This window comes from Falco peregrinus, chromosome 5 (assembly GCF_023634155.1).
Source record: "Falco peregrinus isolate bFalPer1 chromosome 5, bFalPer1.pri, whole genome shotgun sequence".
Classification (NCBI taxonomy): domain Eukaryota; kingdom Metazoa; phylum Chordata; class Aves; order Falconiformes; family Falconidae; genus Falco; species Falco peregrinus.
Genome location: NC_073725.1, coordinates 87047477 through 87071554, shown reverse-complemented (window position 1 = coordinate 87071554; position 24078 = coordinate 87047477). Strand labels below are relative to the sequence as shown.

Below are 24078 nucleotides of genomic sequence, written 5' to 3'. Positions count from 1 at the left end.
GGGGACAGGGACAGGCAGCATCCAGCCATCTCCCTGCCACTGCACCGCTTCCATGGGGAGAAGCAACCCCGGTGGCAACCTCACTTGTGCCACCGAAGCGTGCATCCCTGCATGCCCCCTCCTTCCCCTGGCGAGCACGTGTGCCACGACCCAGAGACGGCAGCTTCCCCTTGCCACCCCGGCAGCCCCGGCGGCTGTGGCCTCGCCGTGCCGCTGGCAGTGCCGCGCGTGCGACGCCTCGCCGGCTATTACCACAGGAAGAGCTGTAACGCTACAGCAAACCTCCCCGCTCAGCCCTGCTACAAATCAGGGTCAGGCGGCAGTGCTGTTAGACAGAGCCTGCTGCTACGTGCTCCTGCTCCTAATGTCCTCCCCGGCACGCTTAATGGGGACGCGGAGGAGAGACGAGACGGTGGCTCAGCCCCACTGCCCATCCGGGGGCTGCTGCCCTCCGGTTTGGCTCCTCCGTAGCCGTGCCAGCTCCAAGCCATGGCTGGCGGTGCTGAGGGTTAACGCCGGGGAGGCACGGCCGGGGATGTTTTCTCCCCTGGGGCTGCTCTGGCTTTACCTTTAACATCTGCAAATGTGGTTAAAAGTTTGCTGAGCCTATTTTTAGAGCCTCTCACCACATGCGATTTCTTCATCGTGAGACAGGAAACGCTGATGAGGTTGCTCGCCACGGAGCTGCTTTATCCTCCCCGGACGGCCTCCAAACTCCTCCGATCGGTGTGGTGCTGCCATGCCAGCAGCTTCCCACCCCCCACCTCCCAGTGAGGGGACCGCATCCTGCGGTGGCAGCTATGGCAAGCCTGAGAGGTTTTGTCACCACAGGTGACAAACCGTTGGAGGGTGCTGGCCCCGCACCTGCCAGCACGGCGGTCACAGCGAGGTCCCTGTCCACGGTCCCTGGGCAGTGCCGATCTCCATGCAGGACGGATGCGTCCCGCTGCCATTCCATCCCGGGGACTTGCAGAAGCAAAGCTGACCTCAGCAACGGAAACACAAAACCCAGAGGGCCAAGCCAGGCCCTGGTGTTGTGGCCCCTCTCCACCGGCTTGCCCCGTGCCTCAGTTTCCCCAAAGCAACAGCAGTTTCCTTTGCTGACCACCCTGGAGCAGTGCTAAGGGCTTGGTGGCTGCTGCATCTCCTTGACCATGGGATGCGTTGATGCTTTGGCACCGGGCAGAGGGGCTGTCAGCAAACAGACCCTGGCAGGGATGCCCACCACCCACCTTCGCCCCCACCAACCCCAGCACGGGCTGCTCGGCATGTCCCCGCCACCACATTTCATGCACCACGGCTGTGGAGCCAAAGCAGAGCGTGGCTGCCCCATCGGGCACCAGCCCTTTTGCTGCCTGTCACAGCCCCGTGCCTGAATCCGTGGTGCGGGCTCGACAGCCCGCGAGCGCGGCTGCGGCTGGGCGGCGCGAGTACCTGCTGTTTGAATGTCAACACCTCATTTATACATCTTGATTGGCTCTCATCAGCCATGCTGCGTTACACCTGATTGCTCCGAGCCGACGCGGGGTGCCAGACTGCAGCGCGTAATTTCATTTAATTGGCCCTCCATCCGAAGCAAAACAGAAATAGAGGAATAAAGAAACAATAAAGCATCCTCCCCCTTAAAAAAATTAAAAGCTCTGCATTTTGGGGGTTGGTTTTATTTTGCAGCCATTAGCAGGCCATGCCGCAGGCTGTGGGAATCCCTTCCCGGTGGTGCCGGACCCTGTGCGAGCTGTGAGACGCTTTGCCAACCCATGGGCTCAGCACGCTCGTCCTCCCCTTGTCCCACGATGAGCCCCGTGTTCGTGTCACGCTCGCCTGTGCTCCTTCTCCCGCCCGCTCTCGCAAACCACTGAGGCTGAAATTTCAATTAAGAAAGAGAAATAATTACCCGCCGCTCCACATTTCCTCTAAAATGGTAGCCAATGCCAGCAAGCCGAGTCACCGCCTCCCGCCGCGTCCTGGCGCTTCACCGACGGGCTGGCGTTCAGCTGACATTTCCAGGATAATGCCAGCCCAGCCGCCACTCACCGGTGGCCACTACCGCAGTCATGCCGGGAGGCCAACGCCAAGCAGATGCTTGGAAGAGACGCTTGCTTCCTCGGCAGGAGCGGGGCTGCCACAAGCCCCCACCACCCGGCTTGACCTGGCACTGGGTCCGATCCCTCTGCCCAGCACTGCCCGCATCCAGCCATGCCACGGGCTGGGGTGCCGGTTCCCTACTCTCTGCCTAGCAGAGGTGACCCATGGTAACAATTTGGCTCACCCACTCTGGGCCCCAAGCCGCACACCGCGGGGAACCGCCACGCTGCCACCCCCAACAGCTCCTGTGCGTGGGGACGAGGCACACGGGAGGCCAGGAGTGAAAGGATGGGCAGCACCAGGGTGGGCAGCAGCCTTGGCCGCACCGGCGGCACTGCTGGCATGTGGAGCAGCAGCGGGAAAGGGCAGATGGACCCACCTTTGGGACATGTCCCCAGCTTGGGCACACCGGCAGTGTGGCTGTGTCAGCCTCCCCACAGCACTGCTCCGGGCACACCTCCGACCTGCCCACAGCCCCTGGGAATGGCTCTGCTTGTGTTCACCCTGATGATGTTCCAGAAACCACATTTCTTGCATCGTTTTATTTTAGCACAGCTAGAAATAAAAGAGAAACAAACCCCATTGGGGCTGGAAAGGGCGCAAACCCTGATCAGAGGATGTTGTGGCATCCCACAACTGCCCCTGCAGCTTCACCTCACCAGCCAGCCTGTTCTGGCTCTAGCTCATGTCCTGCTGGGGTGGCACAACTCTGTCACCGATCCCCACCGACCATCCCTGGCCAGTGCAGCCAGAGGTGTGAGATGCAAACCCCAGGAGAAGGCAGAGACAGATGCCCACCTGAGCACAGGAGGCCTTGCCATCCTGAAGATGAGGATGAGGATGGAGGTAAGGAAAGGAGAAGCATGACGCACAGGGCTGGCCATGTGTTTCACGCACCTTGCAGAACTGCCCCAGGCTTGAGCCCCTCCTGCTTCTGCCAAAACCTCCACTGGGCACCAAACCAGCAAGAAGCACCTATCGGCTCACACCGGGCTTGGCTGGGGAGATGCTGTGCAGGTGGTGAGGGCTGAGACAGAGCTCCAGGAGCTGGGGGTGGTGGTGGAATGGGCGCTCCCTGCCCAGCGCCACCGCTGTAATCAGCTTGTGGCACCGTGTGCTACGGGAGCTGTACCTTGAGTGAATAGTAATTACGCTCCTACAGCCCCGGCCGTCCAGGGAGCTCCACAGGTGCAGCAAGGATCCACGCTGCTGCAGAACAAGCTGCTGTGGGCGATGTGGTGCGTTCCCCAAACCGGACCCTTGGCAATCAACAGGGACAGTGTCTTATTTTCTCTGGATGTTTTCCCATTCCTCTTCCCGTAAGCCAGAGGGCCGGGTCGGGGGGGCCACAGCAAAGGCTGTGAGTCCTGTGACTCCAGCGGCAGGAAGATGCGGGAGCCCTGGGAAGCGATCACAAGAACGGCGAAAGCAGCAACCTCAGGTTGCAGATTAGCTTCATTTTATAGGCAGGGAGGCAGAAACCTCCCATGGTTCAACATCTCGTCGGAGACCACACAGGGAGCCTGGGGAAAGCCAGGGAGAGGTCGCAGGTCTTTGTGGGGTGAGAGCATCCTCTCCTCAGGGAGGGAGGCAGCTTGCAGCCAGCGGGACCCCGCGGATCCCCTGACCCATCACCGCACCCCAAACTTCACATGGGGCCACACGCTGCACCCCCTGCCCCTATGACTCCAGACACCCACCCCTGCAATACCGGCAGGGGCTGCAGAAACCAGTTTGGCGAAGAGAGGATCTTTAACCAAGTTTAAATGCACTTCCCTTGACTCGGTTCCCAGTTCAGCGTAGAGGAGACCCAACTTGGCCGGCAGCCACGGTGCTCAGCTATGCACGTCCCTACTGAGAGACACATTCCTCAGCACTGCAGCTAAGTGCAGCACAGCCTTTGAGGCCTTCACCCCTCCTTCAATGATAATTTATGCCCTCTGACCCAACTCCCCCTTTTAAATCAGGCTGATCAATAGAGAAATCAGACAATCCTTTTAAGAAACTATCTCATCTGATCCTTCCAGCTAATGATCTCTGCTCTTCTTACAGCTGTTTGCAGATATGTAGCCCAGGCTGCTGGGGAAACGGGAGGAAGAAAAGCCACTGGGCCAAATTTCTCCTCCCCCAGTACAAGCAGGAGCAGCAGCTTCGCTGCCAATTTGCACAGGAGCGAAATGGGAGACGCAAACCCCTGTCTTTCGGAAAACCAGAGTGCAGGCTCCCATCGCCAGGCTAACGGCTCCTCTGGCAATGCCGCACACTGGTGCTTGCTGCTAAGCATCGTGCTGCAGGGAAGCGCTGGCTCCAAAAATCTGCCCCCTTGCCTGAATCATCACCGAATGTGCCCTTCTCCCAGCCCAGGAGCCCTCCGAGGATATTCTCCTTCATCCTCGCTCTTCCCACAAGCTCCAGCCTGCTGGCACGGCTTTGCATTGCCTCCCCTGCAAAGAAAACCCAGCAACACAAAGCAACAGCCCCAAATCCGGTTCCTGGCTGAGCCGCGGTCGCCCACACCCTGCGCCGTGCACAGCCGCGGCACCGCAGCTCCTGGCTCTTCCGTGCACCGAGGGAAAGTGGTGAGCAGTGGGGATCTCCATTGCCTGACCAGCAAACCGTCGCCCCTCATGGGGACCCTCGCTTTATCACAGCAGCAAAAGCTCATGGGTACAGTCACCTCCTGCCCAGAGGAGCCAAACTGGATTGGTGGAAGAGGGTGTGATACCTGGCACAGCACCTCCGTGGGGAAGAGAACGACATGGCAAATGTCCACGGCGGAGCCTCCAGAAGGGCTTTATTGACAGCAACTGCATTTCTATTTAACTGGCAAAGGAACAGGGTTAACCAGCGAAGAGGGAAGCATCGGAGAACCCTCTAAGTCTTCAAAGTAAATCAGCTCATGGAACAAACGTGCTCAGTAGCCAAATGTCCCCTTCTCCTTTGTGTGCACCGGGCTTTTGACATTTATTACACTGCCCGAGAACCACCCAGAGGAATGATGCCTCTCTTACATCTAAGGGCCATTTCTCACCCTGGCACACTCAGACAGGGATTTCTCCCCTGCCCAGGCAGGGTCTGGCCCCCAGCACCTGCTCTCCATGGGGACCTCACCCTGCACACCACCCAGAAGGCAGCATGGGACCGTGTCCCAGGGATGCTCAGCACCTTCCCTGCACCCACCGGGAGCTGGACAGCAGGCTGTCAGCCCAGGGCACCTTCAAGGTCCCCCCACTACGTGTCCCCTCCCACCCAGCCCTTGCTCCGAAGCCAGAGAGCAGATGCAAAAGCCAAAGGGTCTGAAGGGCTGCCGCAGCGCAGCACGGTGCAGGTCCTGCCACAGCAGTCACAGTGAATTACAAGGTATTAGAGCCCCGTGCTGCCGTGTCTCTCGCGCAGCAGCAGTCACGGTGAAGGACATGCTATGATAGGACTAGAGTCTCCTCCAGAGAATCCAGTCGCCGGCCTGGTGAAAGGCAGTGGTATGAACAGGCCAGCGCTGTCCTATAGATCATATAGCGACAGGCATGGTGAAGGACACGCTATTACAGGACAAGGCGGTGCGGGGGTTTAGTCAGCAACAGCCAAGCTGAAAGACGTGGTGTCTGGGGGGGGGAACGGCTGTGCCTCGCTGGATCAGTGAGAGTCCGCGCCTTTGCGAGCCAGCAGCCGTGAATGTTTTTAATTATTCTTTCCTACTTTATCGAGCATCTCATTTTCATTTACGTGCTGGCCACCTCCACCTGAGAGCATGGCCAGTGCTGCTCCTTTTCAGCACTGCTCCCATATCACCTCCCAACATGAGCCGGATGGGACCCAGCGGAGCCAGAGGTCCATCCCTGGCACAGGGGACCCACCCAGTGACTGGTCTGCCCTGCAGCTCCTCTGCATGCCCCACACCACACTGAGGACCATAGCAGAGCTGGGCAGAGCCTCCCTGATGCTCAGTGTCTCTCCCCGTCGGAGCACAAGCACCGAGCGCCAATTTTAGTGGCTGCCATAAATGCAGCAGGAGCGGTGTCCCCTGGTGAGGCATTGAGCGGTGACTAAGAGCGGAGATGACAATAAAGCGGAGGAAGCAAGGTCTGACTGCAAAGCAGCAAACCAACCCCCCAAATCCAGCTTGGAGGCACTGACTGACAATGCTTCCACAAACCAGAACGGAGCCCAAGCCCTGCACGGGCACAAGCCCAGCCAGCGATGAGGAGCTGGGCTCTTCTAAGCTCAGGCTGAGCTCGGCCCTGGCGCAGGCTCGGTTTGGGTGGAAATCCCATGAACAGGAGGGGAGAAAGGCTTCCCCACATCAGGATGCTGGGACGGAGTTCAAGCCTCTTAGCAAAGCACACAGGGAGACTTCTGTACAGCCTCTACATATAAATCTTTCCCCTTAAAATGTTCCGGGTGGTAAACGCGGTAGAGATCATGCACGACTTGACATATCAAGGTGTATTTATGGTGCTTTGGCACAAGGGATACAACCAGTTGGGATTTTTGCTCGCCTCTACCACTTGGGCATAGTGCAGCCACAACAAACCCATTTGAATACCTCTTGTTTCAACCAAGGCAGAGATCCAGCCTATTCCCCGCGGAGCAAGCACCAGACCTTGGGCCAAATTAATCTCCAATGGATCTCCATCAACTTCATGGAATTACAACCACAATTTGGCCCACGTGTGACATGTAAATCTGTTCATTTTTCTTCTGAATCGTCCAAATACCGCAGCATTTGTTAGCATAGGAGAGGGATGCATCCTCCGGGAGAGATCTCTTTGGATACCATGCCAGCCCTTCCTTTTTTATTTCCTTTACTGTCTGGGATAAAAGGCAAGCGAGACGGTCTGTAGTACATGTCTGAGATGTTTGGGAAAGAAATAGGAATTTCCTCCTGCCATTCCCAGTCTTTTGATAGGCAGGTGGGATGCGAGCAGGAATAACTCAATCAAGACAGAGCAATTTTTAATTAATTTGTGGATCCCTTCGCCGGCTGATTGCCTTGGAGACAAAAGGGAAGCCTCTCCTTTAACACTTGTGTGTGCCTGGTACTCTGAGCCTCCCCTTTTCACCGGCGCATCTTTGGTCTTGAAAGCTGCACAAAAGGAAGAATTCCTTGATCTTTTGCCTCAGCTTTTGCTAAGACGGAGACACACACGAGGGGGAGCTGGCTTGGGGTTTTGGGGGTTTCTTTTCTATTTTTTGGAGAATATTAGAGCCCAAAGCGCACACAGAGTGGGGTGGGGAAGGAAAAAAAAGAAGGAAAGGGGAAAAGAAAAAACCCTCAAACCTAAGAAAGCAGAGTGTTTTCTGTCGACACCTTCTGCCCAGCCCGCTCCATCCCCAAGGGGAGGGAGTTGAAAGGTTCAAGCTACATCAAGTGGTGAGTAATGCAGCGGGAGGCTCCTGCTCGGGGCCGGGCTCTCGCCCTCAGCGATTGCTTTGCTGCCCCATGCCCGATGCTGTGTGGGGCAGAGCTGAGCTCTCTCCCTCCCCTTCGACCCCCCTCCGACAGCGACAGTGGGGATGCGGGAACTTCCTAGGCAGTGACTGACACTACAATTATCGATTGCCGGCTGCAAAGGCTTGCTCTCGCCTCCCCCCCTCTTCTCACTTGTTTTCTTCTGTGCAGCAGAGTGCCAGCCTTCAGAGACTGCTGCTGTAAAAGGCTCAGATTGACGGGGTGTCAAGATATCAGCTGCCCCTGGCTTTTAATGTTCCCTTGCAGGGGGGAGCGGGAAGAGCCCCTGCACTGGCGAGGGGAGCTCGGCTAGCTCCGAAAGAAAGGGAGGAATGAAAAGCCTTCCTCTCTCCTCCGTCGAGGAGATGCTCTTGAACCACAAGCAGCTTTTTCAGCCTCAGCTTGGCTGTGCGCGTCTCGGAAATCTCAAGATGCTGGGAAGGAGGAGAGGCGGCGTGCCAGCCGGCCCCCGCCAGCGGCTTCATCCTGCCCAAAATCAAGGCACCCAAGAAAAACATCCCCTCCCCACCAGGTCTCCGTGGGGTGGCACACACACGTGATCACATGCCCATCAGATTTGGCAGTGGCCATTTCAGAGGCAGGGAGGGCAAGTGGCATCCTGGCTAGATGAGGTCACCCGGCAAAGGCTGCAGAAGGACCAGGACTCTCCCAGACCAGGCACATCCTCTGCTGCTTGGCACCGATGACATGGGGGACCCAGACCAGAGGGTTTTCCTCGCAAAGACCAGCAAAGCAGGAGCTCCAGGTGCCCCGCTGGGTCCTCCACCCAGGGCTGTGATGCCGCCTTGGGAGGTCACCCTGCCCAATGGCTCTGGGAGTCAGGGTTCCTGGCTCCTCCACAAGCCCCATCCCAGGCTCAGCTGGTCACCCCTGGCAAGTGCCATCCCTGCCACAAAATGGGGACAGCAATCTGCCCGCAGAGGTGTTTGTTTGCAAAGCCTGGCAGCACCTTAGGACTGCAGCTAAGCGTTACACGCTGGAGCCAGAGGCCTGAAATTAAAGCCAGCTCCATGACCGTTGGTGTCAACACCTGGTGATGGGAGGAGAGGGATCGATGATGGAGAGTCTGCCGCTCCTGATGCATCACTGTCAGGGTCAATACACAATTCTTGGGGAGATGAGATGGCTGGGTTAACTGCTTTGCCTCTGCACTAAGCCAATGGGCTGGTGGAGCCCTGTCCTGCTCATGCCCCTGCCCTGGCCAGAGACTCAGCCCTGTAGCCACCAAACGCCCCTGAGAGCATCCCTGGGGCTTGTGGCTCTTGTTTTCATCCACGAAGAGATCAAGTGTTGCCGCAAAAGGTGTCCAGGGCTGGAAGAGGGACACGGGGGCAATAAGAACTTGCACCCCAAGAGCTTTTGGCTGCACCGAGCCAGTCCGCTGCCACACACAGCATTGCTGTGGGGACATGGGGCTTGGGGACAACCACCACCTCCCCGTAGTCACAGAGACACTGGCCACCCAAGGGGGCCTGGGAGGGGAAGTGGGGGTGACAAGAGCCTTGTAGGGAGGAGCTCCATCTGCCAGACCCCTGCCCATCCCCATCCCAAAGTACTGAGCAATGGAAAAGGCAGGAGAGGGGGGAACCTCACCTCTCCTGCCCAGCACAGGTCCTGCTGGCTCAGTCACTGCAACCTACTCTACATCCTGGGTGGGCTGAGGATCTATGTGGCTTTGGCACGATGCCTGTCCCCTGCAGGTGACACTGGCTGCAGAGAGCCACCCCAGTCACTGCAACCTACTCTACATCCTGGGTGGGCTGAGGATCTATGTGGCTTCCACATGATGCCTGTCCCCTGTAGGTGACACTGGCTGCAGAGCCACCCCAAACCCCTGTGGGCCAGGAGAGCCATGACAGCAGGGCTGTATTGTGCCCGCTGCACCAAGTGGACCTGTGGCACCCCACGGCACCCCACGGCACCCCAAAGCCACATGGGGTTCCCCGCTACTGCAGTAAGACCAGGCAGGAGGCACAAGCCCGGCTTTGCCCCCACACTGCTGGCCGTTCCCATGTGCCATGCCAGGCAGGATCCATCCCGCGGCCCAGGGGGTCCTGCGAGGACGAGAGCCACCCGCAGCCAGACTGCAGCGTCTCGCCCCGCCAGCTGCCGGGGGGGCTTTAGCCACGCATCTCCTCCTTGAGCACGGCACAGCCAGCAGCAGCTGCCCAGCCTACCTGGGGGAGCCCAGCATGGCCCCCCCGGGGCAGACCAGGGGGGTCTTACCTGCTGGCAACCCATGGAACCAGCTTGGGGGGGACACAGCATCTCACCCTGACCCCGGCACAGCCAGATTTGCGCCAGCCCCCCCAAAAAACCCCAAGGAAGCAGAGCACAGCATGAATAACAAAAGCAGCGATCAGTAAAGACTCTCCCAAGAGGCTGCAAGTTCTTCAATTAGAGCTCGCATTATAGGAACGAGAAACTCCATGCTGTCTTCTGTACGGATAACACTTTTTTCCCCCTCTCTTTTAAAGAATAAAGGGAGGGAGGGAGGGAGAGGAAGGCTGCATCTCTAATGCAACAGACAGGTCTGCTGAGATTCACTTTGGCTCTTATTTTGACTTTCATCTAAAAGAGCTGCCCTGGGAATCCATTAAGTCCAATTTAAATCGGCTCTCCGCCCTCACGGCTTCTCCCCGCCTTCGCGCCCCCCCCCCCCCCCCCCCCCAGCTCCCTTCTCCCCCCTCCTTGGAAGCAAACAAACACAAAAGCAAGGCCAGGCAGGGCGGGCAGCGAAGGGCAGGCAGCGAAGGGCAGCACCGGTGGTTTCGGAGCCCTTCCCGGGGGACTACAGCCCTCCCCAGGGCAGTTGCTCGATCTTTATTTCCACCCAAATAAACACAATCCGGCCACGTTTCCATACCACCTCAATATCACCCACCTCGGCGGCGCTTTTGGGGGGCCGACAGGATTTCGGGACCTGCTTCTGCTCCCTGCACATCTCCCCCCTCCATGCACAGGCATATTTTCTCCTGATTTTATTATTTTTGAGTACAATTAGCTCCATTAATGCTGCAGTCGGCAAAGTTGGATGGGATATAATCACATACTTCACTCCAGGTTGTGGGTTGGTTTTTTTTTTCCCCCCAGCGATTTTCTCCACCCCAAGATTGTTCCTCTGCCTTTGGGAATTGCCCCCCCCGCAGCCCCACAGCCGGGTGAGGGACAGACCCCTCGCCTTTCATCTCACCACACTCATTCAAGCTCCGCTTCTGTCGTATAAGCAGTTTTCCAGCTCTTACCCCCCCGTAACACACCCGCTCTGCATTGCATCCTATTCATATGTTTTCAATCATCGCCGTTTCGTTATTTAAAACAAAAGCACACGCCCCCCTGCCACCCCCCCACCCCCCCCACCCCCCGCAGCAGGCTCCAAGCCCCCTTGCTGGGCTCCTTGGTTATTCCCTGGTTTGTTTGTTTATTAATGTCAACGGAGGATTTTGGGGCAAAATTTGCCGTGGGAGAAAGGGAGCAGGAGGTGAAAGTCCCACCAAGGGGCTTTCCAAAGGCGCAGCCAGATGTGCAAACCCCGCGATTCCTTGGGTTATCTGCTAGATCCATTTTTTCCTGCCCCGCCAGCCACCGAATAAAAGAAAGAAAATCCATCAAGTCAGCGTTCTCACGTGCAGACAACGGCAAGGATAGCCAGGCGCCCGACCGCGGCACCGCCGCAACTTTTTTAAGTATAAAACCACGCACATCGATAACTCCTAAATTAAATAAGCCTCCCCTGGAAGATTTCCCTCTGCAGAGGCTTTCGCAGCCCCGTGCCCGTTATTATTTTAACTTTGGAAAAGTAGGAGTCAGGACAAGCAAAATGAATCCATCCCTTACACACACAAATATTCCAAGTCTCAGCTGTATCTTTGTTCAGATACCCATCAATCGGCAAGTCAGGAGGATTTTTGGACCGGTTGCAAATTTCTTTATTACTTCCAGAAAAGCAAAACAACCCCCCCTCCTCCTCTGCCGCTGCTGGAAATAGGACACACGGACACACACACACACACGTACGTACACCACCCCCCCCCCAAACTCCGCGATGCCGGTGCCGTGCATCCATTCAATTGCAGCGGCACACGAGTTGCACAGGAGAAAAATAAATCCAGAAAAAGCTCTGTCCGCACACAACCGCCCCCCCCTCCAATTCTGCTGCAGCTTCAATTAAAAAAAAAAAGACGGAAAAAAAGGAAAAAAAAAAAGCACAAAGATGTAGCTTGCAACAATACCTGCGATGGTCCTCGCTCTCTCCTCTCTCTCCTGCTGGCTCGCTCTCCTCCTCTTCCAGAGCACAGTAGCCAGATTAGATCCTTAGAAAAAAAAATGTGAGAAATAGCACAATTCTCCCTTTTTTTTTTTTTTTTTTTTTTTTTTTCTTCCCTTCTCAGCAGCCCTTCTGAGCTCCTTCACTAACCATTATTCATAGACCACTAGGGGATATAAGGTAATTAGAAACGGCCCTATAGCATCCAGCCTGAAAATGTAATGCCAGCGGTAGGAGTGGTGGAGGGCTCTGGCTGCGGGCGGCTCCGGCAGAAAGTGCTCGGTGGAGCTGGGGACGAGGTGAGAAGTGGGGTGGAGGAGAGGGCGAGCAGCACCCAGTGCTGGTGGCCCTCCCTGCAGAGACCAGGGTGGCCAGGGATGCCGAGGGGCAGCGGCACTGGTTTGGTTTGGGTTTGGGGATGGCTGGGGTTTTGGGGTTTGTTGGTTGGGGATTTTTTTTGGATTTTTTTTTTGTTTTGGAGCGGGCTCGCCGTGCCCGTGTGAGCCGTGCTGGGGCTATGTGTGTGTGTGTGTGCGTGTGTGTGTGTGTGTTTGTGCCAGGAATAGCAATCAGCAGAGGCAGCACACAGAGCGCAAAAATGCCATCATGCAGGGTCAACAGAAAGCTGCAGACATTTTTTTTTCTTTTTTTTTTTTTTTTTAGGCTTAATCCTCTGGAGTGGGGGAGAGGGAAAAGGAGGAGGCTGCTGCCTTCTTTATAGTTTTGATTTTTTTCCTCTTTCAGCCTCGTAGGATCAGATTAACCCCCCCCTCCCCTCCGCGTGCACGCACACACACACACACACACACACAGAGACACACAGACACAGACACACACACGCCAGCCCCAGAGATCCCAGTGCACCGGAGAGATGCTGGAGTCGACGTGGGGTGGGATGCGGGTCTCACTGCCGTGATGAGCTGGGTGGGATGAGCTAGCTGGGTTCGGTGGGATGAGCTAGGTGGGCTCTGGCGGCAGCGGGGAAGGAAAGCAAGAGGGAGGCAGTGCAGGGAGGTGGAGGCAAATGAACAAATCACACCTGCAGCTTTCTGCGCGCTGTAGCCAGCTGCAGCCCAGGCAGGGACCGGCAGGAAAAATACAGGCGCGCGGGCTCCCAGCACCGTGCATCTGCGGGGATTTAGGTGCCTGACGGTAGCTGCCAGCGATTGCTTTGGGGGGGCGGTTCATTTAGGAGGGGGGGGAAAGGAAACAGTAACAAAGAGGAATCCTTCCCCACACACAGCTTTTTCCAAGGGGTAAATAAAATCCAGCGCAGAGAGCTTTGGTGGCCCCGGTGCCCGTGTGGGCTGGCCAGGGTCACTGCCGTGCAACTCTGTGCGTGCTGGCTCCTGCCCGAAGGGTGCAAACGCCCAGCCCTGCCTCCTCACACGGCTCCGCTCTGAGCTTCTCTTTAATTGAACTAAAGCTGTTCACCTTGATAACGCAGCACGGCAGCAAGTTTCCAAGCCATACGCGGGGGGCTGGAGAGCTATTTGATCCACTTCCAAGGCGCTGCCTTTCAATTCAACCCCTTGCTCTTGAAGGATGGATAACCAGGCCCTCTCTTTTCCCTGTTAATTACTTGAGATAGGAGGCATCAAGCTGCAAAACAGACCAAACCTCCTAAGAGGACGCAGCATCTGCCAAAGCAGACCGCTCGCTCTCATCTCCCCTGTCCCCTTTCTCCCCATCCTCATCCCCAGCCCCATTCCAGCCCCAGACTGGCTGTTTATAGCTAATACACCACAGCACGCTCCCAGCCACCTCCAATTTCACATGTGCCTCTTTGCAGGACAGTAAACCGAGCTGGGACCTCGCGGCTCTCTGGGGACTCGGTATTTATCCCCCACAACCACCGACTCCCCCCTGCCCTTCGCATGGAAGAGCTCCTCCACCGTTTGGCACCACGGGCTGCAACTGCTGCCCTAGTAAAGCCAAGGTGGGACATACCCAAAGGACATCGCCCCCAGCTCCTCCTCAGGGATTGAGAAGCCTAAAGGATTTGTTATCTTTATACTACAATCCCACAAATTCAGCAACCTAGTCCATCTGGGCTGTTTCCTGGCTCTGCTGTGTTTGAAAACCCCAGCTCCAGGAGTCCTGTGATTTCACAGGAACCTCAGCCCTGTTCTCCTTAAACTCTGACCTCACTGTGGTGAGCAGAAAGGTTGAAACCACACGCCCCTGAGAGCTCCATATGCAAATGAAACCACCACCAAACGCTTTGTTTATTAAACGCTGTGATTTTTCCAGCAGCTCTATAGTTCTGCCACTGCGATTTACGGGTTCACAAAGGCCGATTTCATGACTTCTCGACAATTTGGAGGTGCCAGCACCCACATCACCTCCATTTGTGTGACATGGCCATGTCTGTCTCAGCCCAACTGCTGGCTGGGTGGGAGACCATCGTCTATCGCAATTAACTCTACTTGTTAATGCCTCCAAGCTCATAGAGGATACTGCTGCGCAGTTGTGTGGATGGGGAAGTTTCCATCCTCTTGATGGAACCTGGCTGCAAAGCATCCCCGTGGATGGCACACAGCCCCCTGCCATGGCTGCAGCCATGCCCCCGTGCCCCTTGCATTCACCGGCTGCCTGCATGGAGCAGATCTCACCCCGAGCTACCGCAAACCCAGCATGACCAGCACCAAAAAGCCTCTTCCCATCTTCCCCACTGTGGGAGCAGGGCTCACTTTGCTGATCAAAGTCGGAGGCTTCCCTGGAAGTAACCCCCCCACCTCCTGCCCCGGGGGGCTGAAAAATAATGACTCATTGCAATGTCATTTCTAAAGCTGCTAAAACAAAGGCACTCCAGCTCCCTCAGTGTCTCGCCACTGCGACCTACAAAGATAAGGCATCCTCCTCAGTGCTGAGAAAAATGAGCTTTTCCCCACCACCTTCCACGCAGCCCCGCTGGGTTCCCTGGCACCTCTGTGGGATGCTCTAAGCTGGCTCTTCCTCATTCTTCCTCCTCTTCATCACTCCTCCTGGCTGAACTGCCCCCAGCCCAGCTCCTCATGATCCCAATGGATTGCTCTCATCCCCTGGCCCGGGTGACACCTCACACCCAGCTGCACACCCCACGCTTGCACCTCCTTGCCGGCAGGGAGCAGGCAGCCCTGCCTCAGCTCTCATCAAGCTCCATGCACCAGCTCCGAGCGGATCCGATGGATTTTCATTTCCTAACTTTGCCCTTCGGGCTATTTCTAACGAGCTTCCTTACGCTTAAAAAAAAATAATAAATCCTTCATCTTGCAGCGTGGTGTCGGAGCAGCAACACTTGGGACGATTGTGCCTGCAAGGAGGCTCAAAATTAATTATATCGCAGCCACTTTAGGTAGGGGGGCCATCGCACTGACCTCCTCAGACCAGCTGCTGCCTGGCACCCAGAGAACAGCCAGAAACCCCCTCCCAGAGCAAAAAAGCTTTTTTTGGCCTGGAAAAATGTCTTTGCCTGGTGTGATGTTCAGCCGGTGCAGCATGGCCCTGGGCACAGAGCCACTGACGTCCTCCCATGACCCCATCCCTCACCGCACCCCACACCTCCAGCCCCAAGCCCCCCGTGCAGCCTCTGCCCACAGCGCCGGGTCCATCAACCCTCCTGGACTCATTCCTTTCCACTGGGAGAGAGGAATTGGTCCTGGGTGCCTTCGTTTCCACTAATCAGATGTTTTAATGAGTTTCTCAGTGCCCGGCACATCACCACTTCATGCTACCACCCCCACCGAGCCGGCCCTGCTCCCGTGGCGTACCGAGGCCCCCATCGTCTCGAAGGCTTTCCTTGGTGGGAGAGCAGCGATTATTTCTCTCAAAAGGTCTCTTATAATGGAAACCATCTCTCCATCCCTCCTTGGTCTCCTCCTGCCGTGACCCAGGCTCCGTCGAGAGGAGCTCTGCTCCGAGGCAGCGCCGTGTTTCCATGGAAAGAGTGAATAGCAGAGTCTTCCCAGCGGTTTATTAGAATTCCTTTTACTTCGATGGAGAGTTTTAGAGCAAAGTAAAAAGGCTTTAATGTGGGGCTAATGGAGCCCCTGGGAAGTCCAGGAAGGAAATCTCCCCTGGAGAAGAGGAGGCGTGAGGAGAGGGAGGGCAACTTTCAAGACAAATTCCTGGACAGGTTGAAATTTTTTGCAGAAGCCATCTCAGGCAGCGAGAAATGGAAATGAATGTTTGTTTTATTTTTAACAGATGTTACAAAAGACCTGCCAGTAATTCAGCGAACGATGCAAAACCTAGATCCCACTCACTTTTCCCGGCATGTCTTCCATCCCCTCCCTCTCCTGCTCAGTAAGAATGCTTATTTGCATTTAGCATATCATATTTTTTTAAAAAAATTAAGCAATAAAATAACAATCGTAAGCCACTTCATTTCCTCCCTCCCTAAGGCTTTGGTTTCAGTTTAAATCCTTGGTTGTAGCAGCTATTAATTGTTTTTAATAAATTTTTCTGTCTCTTCACATTTCCCAAGCCCACCTTCTATTCACCCACTTTGGGGGCTCCCCTCTTTCCCGGTCCCCCACCCCACTCTTGCCCTGCAGTTCCCCCAAGGGACACGACGGCTCTTGAATCTGCAAAGTGTTTGGAGCCTGGTGACTGCTGCTCCCTGCCCAGGGGTGACCCGGTGTGAAATACAGCCTGTAGCTTCCTCTGGGGGGGAACATACAGGGATTTGGCTCGAGTTAGAGATGGGGAGACGGAAAGGGGAAGAGGTACGATGAGGGGGTCCTAAAACCATTCAGCCAGTGGCTGGAACATGAGTAAGAATCCAGCCCTCTGAAAAACAAGGTGCAGAAGCCCACGCACGCACACACGTTGTAGTGCTTGGCCAGCCGGCAGGCAACTTCAAAGTCAATCTATAAATGACCATGATGCCAGAGCGGCGTTGGGGGTGACATACAGCACTTGTGAGTGTCACACATGAAAACCAGACCTGGGAGGCCAGTGACACTGCAGGGCAGAGGTGCTCTGAGTCCCACAGATGCCAGATCTCCTGAAAAACAGCCGTTTGGCAGCTCCTCGTTTAACCCTTGAGGGCAATACACAAACCGCAATGGCTCCCCCTTTTCATGCCTAACCATGGGTACCCACTTTTCTCCTCCCAGCTTTTCAAAGAGCAAGGTCCCACGGAAACCTGGACCGGGCAAATCTGCATGCACAACCATGTGTGCAGGTCATGGCTCCTGCACGCATCCCATGCAGGAATGCCTGGGAGAGGCCATGGCTTTTTCTGCCCAAAGGAAAGTGCTTTTCCAGCTCATGCACAGCCCCGAGTGGGACACGCTGCGCAGCCCATCATCCTGTACACCAGCATGCCTTGCACTCGATTCACACTGCATCAATGCCTTCTTTGCAGGATCCTAAACCAGAAAGGAGGAGATGGGCTCCAGAGAGCAGCTACAGGGCAGCGCTGATACAAACAGGGTGTCCCTGCGCCTTTTATAAATCCTAAACTCTGCCTAATCTCCACACAGAAAATGGCATCCGTGTGCATTTCCAGGTGACAGAGGAAAACTGGCTGTTTCACTGAGCTTTCTCCTCTTCCTGTTACAATTCTGCACCTGGTTAGCAACTGTCGGAAAGAGGTTAATCACAGTCCTTAAATCAGGAATCTCGTTGCAGTATGCTCGGGATGCACATCTGTGCTCTCCACATCTCATCCCCAGTGGCATTTCAGAGAAGGCAATATGCCAAAAAAAACCAACCCCAAATAAGCCAAATCCCCCCCCAAACGAGCTACAAGCATCCCAGTGTGCAGGACCCCACTAACTCCTCAAGCTGGTCCTGCGGCACGTGTGGAACACTTGCTGTGCCCCCAGCCCCGCCACAGCTGCGGTTAAAGGCATCTCGGTTAATGCGGTGTTGGCACAGCCATTATGTCACAGAAGAGGCTTTTTACGGGTTAGGTTTATGCTCGCTGGCCAGCCTTGTGATGGAGGATAGAGGGGAGAAGGTGTCAGCTCAAAATGCCTGGGCAGTAGGGAGCAATCCGTGGGGGCCACGAGCACTCTCGGCCCCAGACCTGGAGCTCAGCCCCACATCAGGTCAGCCCTTGGCAGAGGAGAGGCTGGAGCTCCGGCAACCGCCAACCACCCAGCTTTGCTCCTGGTTTTCAAGCACAGCAAAGCCTGGCTTGGCCTTGCTATTTCTAAAGCTGTCCCAGGGGATCCCCCTGCTCTCCCTGTTTTGGGAAAAAGAAACATTTCATAGCACTGGAGCCCTTCAGAGAAGGGCCTGGCTGGTGCTTGGCTGGGCCTTGGGCTGCTCGTGCTGCAGAGCCAGCAGCGCTAACCACCGGAGACGGAGCCTGTTAGGCGCGTGCACGCACAGGCACGTGCACAGCCCGGAAAATGGAGAGGAATTGATCCTGGAGGCAAATCTCTTTTGTTCTAACCCCTTTGCTGTAACTGGATCTCCCCAGGTTCTCAGCTCAGGAGCCGCAGCGGATCACATCGCTTTCATGCCTTCTCCCGGTGCCAGCTTGTCACATTTCCCTGTTGCCGACGTCGGGGAGGGGACGAGCAAGAGGGGAGGCATTGCCCACAGCGCTTGTTTACCTCACTGCCGCGCACGAGGGGTGTACAGTGGTAATGAGCAAAAACCTAGAGGGAGCAGATTGCAGATCTGTGGCATGAGACCACCCCCAACCCACAGGCTGCCCCTTTTTAACGAGGTCCCCCCAGTCTCCTCCCTGCCAGGCTCCCTGCGCCCCGACAGCCTCCCGCCTTTCCCCGCTGTCTCGTTTCGACTGCAGAAATGCTGATTCACAGAGCCCGGCGCAGGAGGCATTTGGGAGGCAGAGAGAGGAGCGACCTGGCTGCTGCTGCCTGCGCAGGCAGTGCTGCCTCTGCACAACACCACCCGAAAGCACCCAACCTCCCCGGGTGCTTTTTACACCGGTGATTAGCAACAACGAAGTCGCTGCAGATTAATCCGCTCTGCGCTCATTCCAGCACCTCTTACCCAGTGACTCCCTCACCTCTCAGCAAGGTGAATCCATCTCCCCTGGCTCCCCAGGAAAGTTTGCACGCTGATTTTTTCCCCCTTTCTGCACAGGGGGAAACAAGGCAAAAGATTTCATGCCATGTGCCCAGCACCACGCAGCAAAATGCTGGGATAGCTGGGATGGGGACAGCGACGATGGAGCAGTGCAGGAGGTGGGGTAGGTGGCACATGGGTTCCCAGGGGAGTATTTTGCTTTCCAAGTGGTAGACCAAAGCAAATAGCACCCTGACCTACTGCCATGCATGTGTCAGAGTCCTTGTTGGTGGATGCTTTGCTGCAATCCGGGTCCCATCTCCTCCTTCCACGGCAGCCAGCACCTGGCAGTGGAGCCTGCACCCCAGCTGCCCTCCTGGCATCAAAAGCCATGTCAAGGGCGCTGCGCTGTGACAGCAGTCAGCATGAGCCGAACCTGCCCGCCCTGCCTCACCTCCTCATTCCTGCCAGCGCAGTGCATCTGGTGCGATCCCTGCCCACAGCAGGCCTGAAATCGGAGAACAGCAAAACGATGCTTTTTCAGGGCAAGCTGTGCAGACGGTTTTCCCAGCAGCCCGGGGCCGGCAAATGGCTGCAAAAGCAGGGGCCAGCTGTCCAAGCATCTTGCTTCTCTGAAGTCCAGCTCCTTTCCCTCTGGGACATCCACAACACCCTGCAGAAGAGCTCAGGTAAACAGATCCAACCTGTTTTACTCCATCCTGCATGTTCAGTCACATTCAGCGACCCCCTTCACTTCTCCTCCCTAAGGCCATGCTTCATCCCAAAGGCACCTGCGGTGTAGTGAGGGATGCAAGCACTTTGGGACCTCATGCACTGAACAGCACTATGTGACACAGACCTTCCTGTCACCTTCACACTCCACCCCATGCTGTGTTCCTCTGGGCCAGTCAGCACTGCTCGGACCAGGCAGGGTCCAACCCAGAGCAGGTGATGCAGGAGGTAAACCTGGCGAGACAGGCAGGGAAGCCAATATTGCATCCAACTCTGCAAGCTCATGGGCACCCACCAGATGGGTCTGGGGACACCAGGGCTTCAGCAGGACACCCCTTGCCATCATCCTGCTGCTGCATCTGCAGCCCCAAGGCTCAAAAACCAAACCCACCTTTTACTTTATTACCTACTTTTTTTTTTCAGGGCTGTATCTAAGCTGTGCTGGTCCCCTGATCCCCTCTGCATGGGCAACCACCTGCCCCTAACCGAGTGGGGTGAGCTGGCCTGCTCATCTCGGCTCAGTGAAAAGCCATGGTGTATCTGAATAGATTTCCACCGTGCAACTGTAAAGGCCCCAGTGGGTTTGAATAGGAACCCTGGAGGTATTATCTCAGCAGTGCCTCAAGGCAACCACCTGAATCCTTCTGTGACTGCTGCATAAACCCGAAATGTCTCTAGTGGCTGAGGATTACGGACAGACTTTGCAGGGGAGCCCCCAGTCCACCGCAGCCTCCACCATCAGCTCTCAGATGCCCCAATGTGCACCCAACCCTCAAAAAACAAGGCATGGTGATGCTACGACGACCAAGGCCCAGAGGCCAAGGCAGGAAACCAAGCTAAGTTTTCACATTAATCATATCGAGCTCTATTCTTTTTCATCTATTTCAAGGCAAGTCAAAAAGAGGTTCACACTCTCCCCTGGCAAACCACAGAGGATGACGTGAGCCTGTCTCTTGCATTGCAAGTAGAGTGTGTCAAGCAATTAGCAAGTAATCAGGAATTCAGATAGGGTGGGCAGGATATGATCCCTCAAAGCTCTGGCAGGAGCGAAACCCACCCTGGAGTTTCCCATCAGGCATGGAAGGCAGCAGAGGGAACAGGGGCTGTTGGTGAGCTCTCGGCGAGCAGAGCAGACACTGTGCCAGCAGTGCCTGCTGCCATAAACCATCTCACGTTGTGTGTGCTGTAGCTAAGAGGCCCCAGGCATTCAAGCATAGATTTTTCCTCACTCATTCCCAACCTCAGCAAGGTGGCCACGGCAATTCAAACTGCTGGTCCTCAGGTGTCCCACAGGCCTGCTGGGTCGCCTGAGCACCCCAGTGCATATCCTGTGCCTGGGCGTTTCAGTGTTGCGTTAACTCTTGCTGCTGTCACCAGTTTTACACCCTGCAGCTCTGACCATGCTGGTTTCCACACAGCATCCTTCCAGCAGCCCAAATCCTGCTCTCCTGGAAGTTAGTGGCAAAACCGATGTGAGAGCAGGAGCAAGCCTTCTGTGCTCGCTTCAGGAAGCTGCTTCCACTTTGGTCCTGCAGTGCTGCTAAAACCACATCACACAAAGCTCTGGCACAGCATACAAGTGGTACGGTACCATCTCACCGCGCCGGACTCCGGCGGTGTGGCATGCACTAAAAGCACCTTGGACAGGGGATGCACCTGCTCATAGCCTCCCCAGACACCTCACCGGTCCCCACCAGCACCCAACCAGCCCTGCAAGAAGAGAGGCAGGATTATCTCAGGGTGTGAGCTGCCAACTAGGCGCACACCTCTCTCTGAGCACAGGGTCCAGGGCGCAGAAGGAGCCGGCGTGATGGGCGGGTTGCAAAGGGGACGCCTAATCTGCCACCCGCCCTTTCTCCTCTCCATTGCCAAGGTAGCAGCAGACAATGCTATCTGCTGGGTTGTCAGCCGTCCCTCCTCCCGCCGTCTCTTTAGCCAGAAAACTCTCCATCTGTCTCCAGATGGGGTGTTTCTACCACTCCAGTCAAACCGATTCAGAGTGGAACAATGATGCTTTGTTAACAAAACAATTTTTGTGTGTCAAGCCCTCCTTCTTGCGGTTTTTTTTCCCCCCAGTCCCCAGTGGGTCAGCTTTGTGTGGCGTCCTACATTTTGTTGTTTCTTTCACATTTTAAAGGCTCCGTATTTTAGTACAAAAGGTGCCTGCGGAGCAGCTTTTATCTGCGAGGCAAGATTTGACACATACGCAGATCACAATTGCGACAGGAGGTTCGTGATGTGGTGGTTAAGGGTGGTGTCAGGACCTTCAGAGTGATGAAGCATTATTTCCAGTGATTTCTGCCTCCAGGATAAAAATTAGAGCTGGTCCTACACTGCATATAAGGCTTCTGTGAGCTGGAATCCCCCAAGGGCTCATGGAGGGGCTAGCAAGAGAAAGTTTGAGCTTGCTTTGGTGCAGGGCAGGTGGCTGCCGCATCCACCCATCCTTCTCGTGCCCTTCTGTGCAGGACAGGGCACCTCCCTCAGCTTGGGCGGGGAAGGGATGGGTAAGCCCAAACCCAGCCCAAACCCCATGGTGGTCAGAAAGGCGAAACCTCCAGCACCGCTGTGGCCAGAGCCTCCGAATGAAGATCTTGGGGTGCTCTTGAGTTCTCCCCAGCTAGCTGGGGTTGGATTACCCGCCTCGACCGGCAGCGGGAAGGAGATCTCTCTTTTCTCTTCCAAAGACACCTCCACCACACAGGCCTCCAAGAAAACGAGCTCTTCCTTTTTTTTTTCCCCCTTCTCCCTTTTTTTGCCCTGGAGCAACAAGCACACAAACCACCTTCTGCTCTGCACATAACCAGCAACTCACAGCAAATAACCAACCCGGTGGCTCCAAAGCAAACAGCTTTGTGTTCCTAAGCGGGCTGGCGATTTCTACACAAGTGGGACTTTTTCTTCCAGCTCCCCCCATGTTTGCAAGGAAGTTCCCTCCTCCTTCCTGTCCTCAGGTAACAGCATCTTCATGGAAACACCAATATTTTTATGAGTCACTCCCCTTCTTCCCCCCTCCTGCTCTGTGGCCAACACCCCTCTGCTTTCTAGATCAAAGCTGAAGGGGACCAGCTGTGTCGCGTCCTTTCCTCTCCAGCCCCTTCCATCTCCATTTGCAGCCGTCGCCAGCACGAGCCCCTGCTGTTCTGACAGCGCTTTGTGCCGCCCGTTCAGCACCGCAGTTCCATGCCCACCGTCTGCTCCTCCTCCATCCTGCTCCTGCCATCCCCGCTCCTGCTCCAGCCACACCGGGAACACAGGGAACCCTCCAGAGCTCTGGGCTTGGTCCCCTCCAGCACGCACAGGACCTGCCCTGCCAGCCACCTTGGCTGCCTTGCCTGTCATGTGCTGCTTCGCAGGAAGAAATGTGCTCAGAGGAGAGAGAAATGGGATAATCCGCTTCCAATGAAATCCCATCCTAATTCCCCATGTTTGGAAACTCCTCCACAGACCACAGCACAAGACAGCATCCCCCTTCCAAAACAGTGACTCCACAGGGACTTTCACTTTGGGCTCATTTTGGCATGGATATAACCTCAGCTGGGGAAGACCAGGTACTTCTGAGAAAGCAGCCGAGGGAACAGAAATTCAAAAGGCCAAACATCTCATGCAGCCCCCTGTGCTGCAGCAGGGATTTGCAGCTCGATGGGATAATTAGCATCAGGGATGCACTTCTTGCTGCATCCACCAAAACCTGTGCACTTTGGGCCTCCAAGTTTGTGCATGCTCTATGGGGGCTACTTCCATTTGCAGCAATTCACAGGTCTGAAGGGTACATCTTTGGGGAGTACACCCCATCCTTTGTGGCATCTCATCTTAACCGCACCATGTGCACCTCCCGAGTGCTGCAATTTTATGTTAAGCAGCATTACAAACCCTGCTTCCCCACACCCTGCTGTAACTCTTAGCCAAAATCCAGCTTGGAGTTTTCTCTTCTATAAGGACTTTGAAGAAAGCATCACATAGAATTAAGTCTCAGTGCTTTTTATATGTAAAACACTGAATTTAGCTGCTAATGGCAATTCCCAGCAGAAAATGATGGTTAGTAGTGGTGGGTATATTTATGAATACATTTTAAGCAAATGCTGTGAGGCGGGAAATCAATCGGTCCTCGTGGAAAGCTCCTTGGTTTGCTGCTGCAGGCATCTAAATGCAAAGTTTCAACATGGCTTTTGCATTTTGTGCTCTGCTACACATATCCCTCTTGAATCTCTTCTCTCAGGAATGGTTTCTTGGCCTCTCTCCTGCGATCACACGTGTGTCACCGTGACCTGCCCAGCTCAGGGAGGGAGGCTTCACCAGACACTCCAGACTTGTCAGTAAATAAAAGTCAGGGGATCTAGTTGACTGGTCTCCTTAGCTGCTCTCTCCGCAGTGGTAAAGGGCTGACATATAAAATACCCATGTCCTGGATTTCTGGGAGGTTTTCACTGAGAGTGCATTGTTTTTCCCCAGCAAAGCCAGGAAAGAATTTACAGTCGGTCAGCACAGCAAGATTGCTCTGCTTTCTCTTTCCTGGGACAGAAACCCAGTTTGAAACAGATTGCTAGCA

General features: G+C 55.4%; 1 protein-coding gene across 4 annotated transcripts in view; it reads right to left on the bottom strand.

Annotated features, from left to right (window-relative positions):
• RAI1 (retinoic acid induced 1) overlaps positions 1 to 24078 on the bottom strand; it is a 77127-nt gene that overhangs the window by 29529 nt on the left and 23520 nt on the right. For 2 of the 4 annotated variants that reach the window (XM_055805228.1, XM_055805230.1), the window contains exon 2: positions 11788 to 11868. The exons of 1 other annotated variant lie outside the window; for it this stretch is intronic. The gene's annotated coding sequence lies outside the window, so the exon portion shown is untranslated. Of the gene's footprint in view, positions 1 to 11787; positions 11869 to 13256; positions 13425 to 24078 lie in introns of all 4 variants that reach the window. One more of the 4 variants, XM_055805229.1, reaches the window with a different exon arrangement.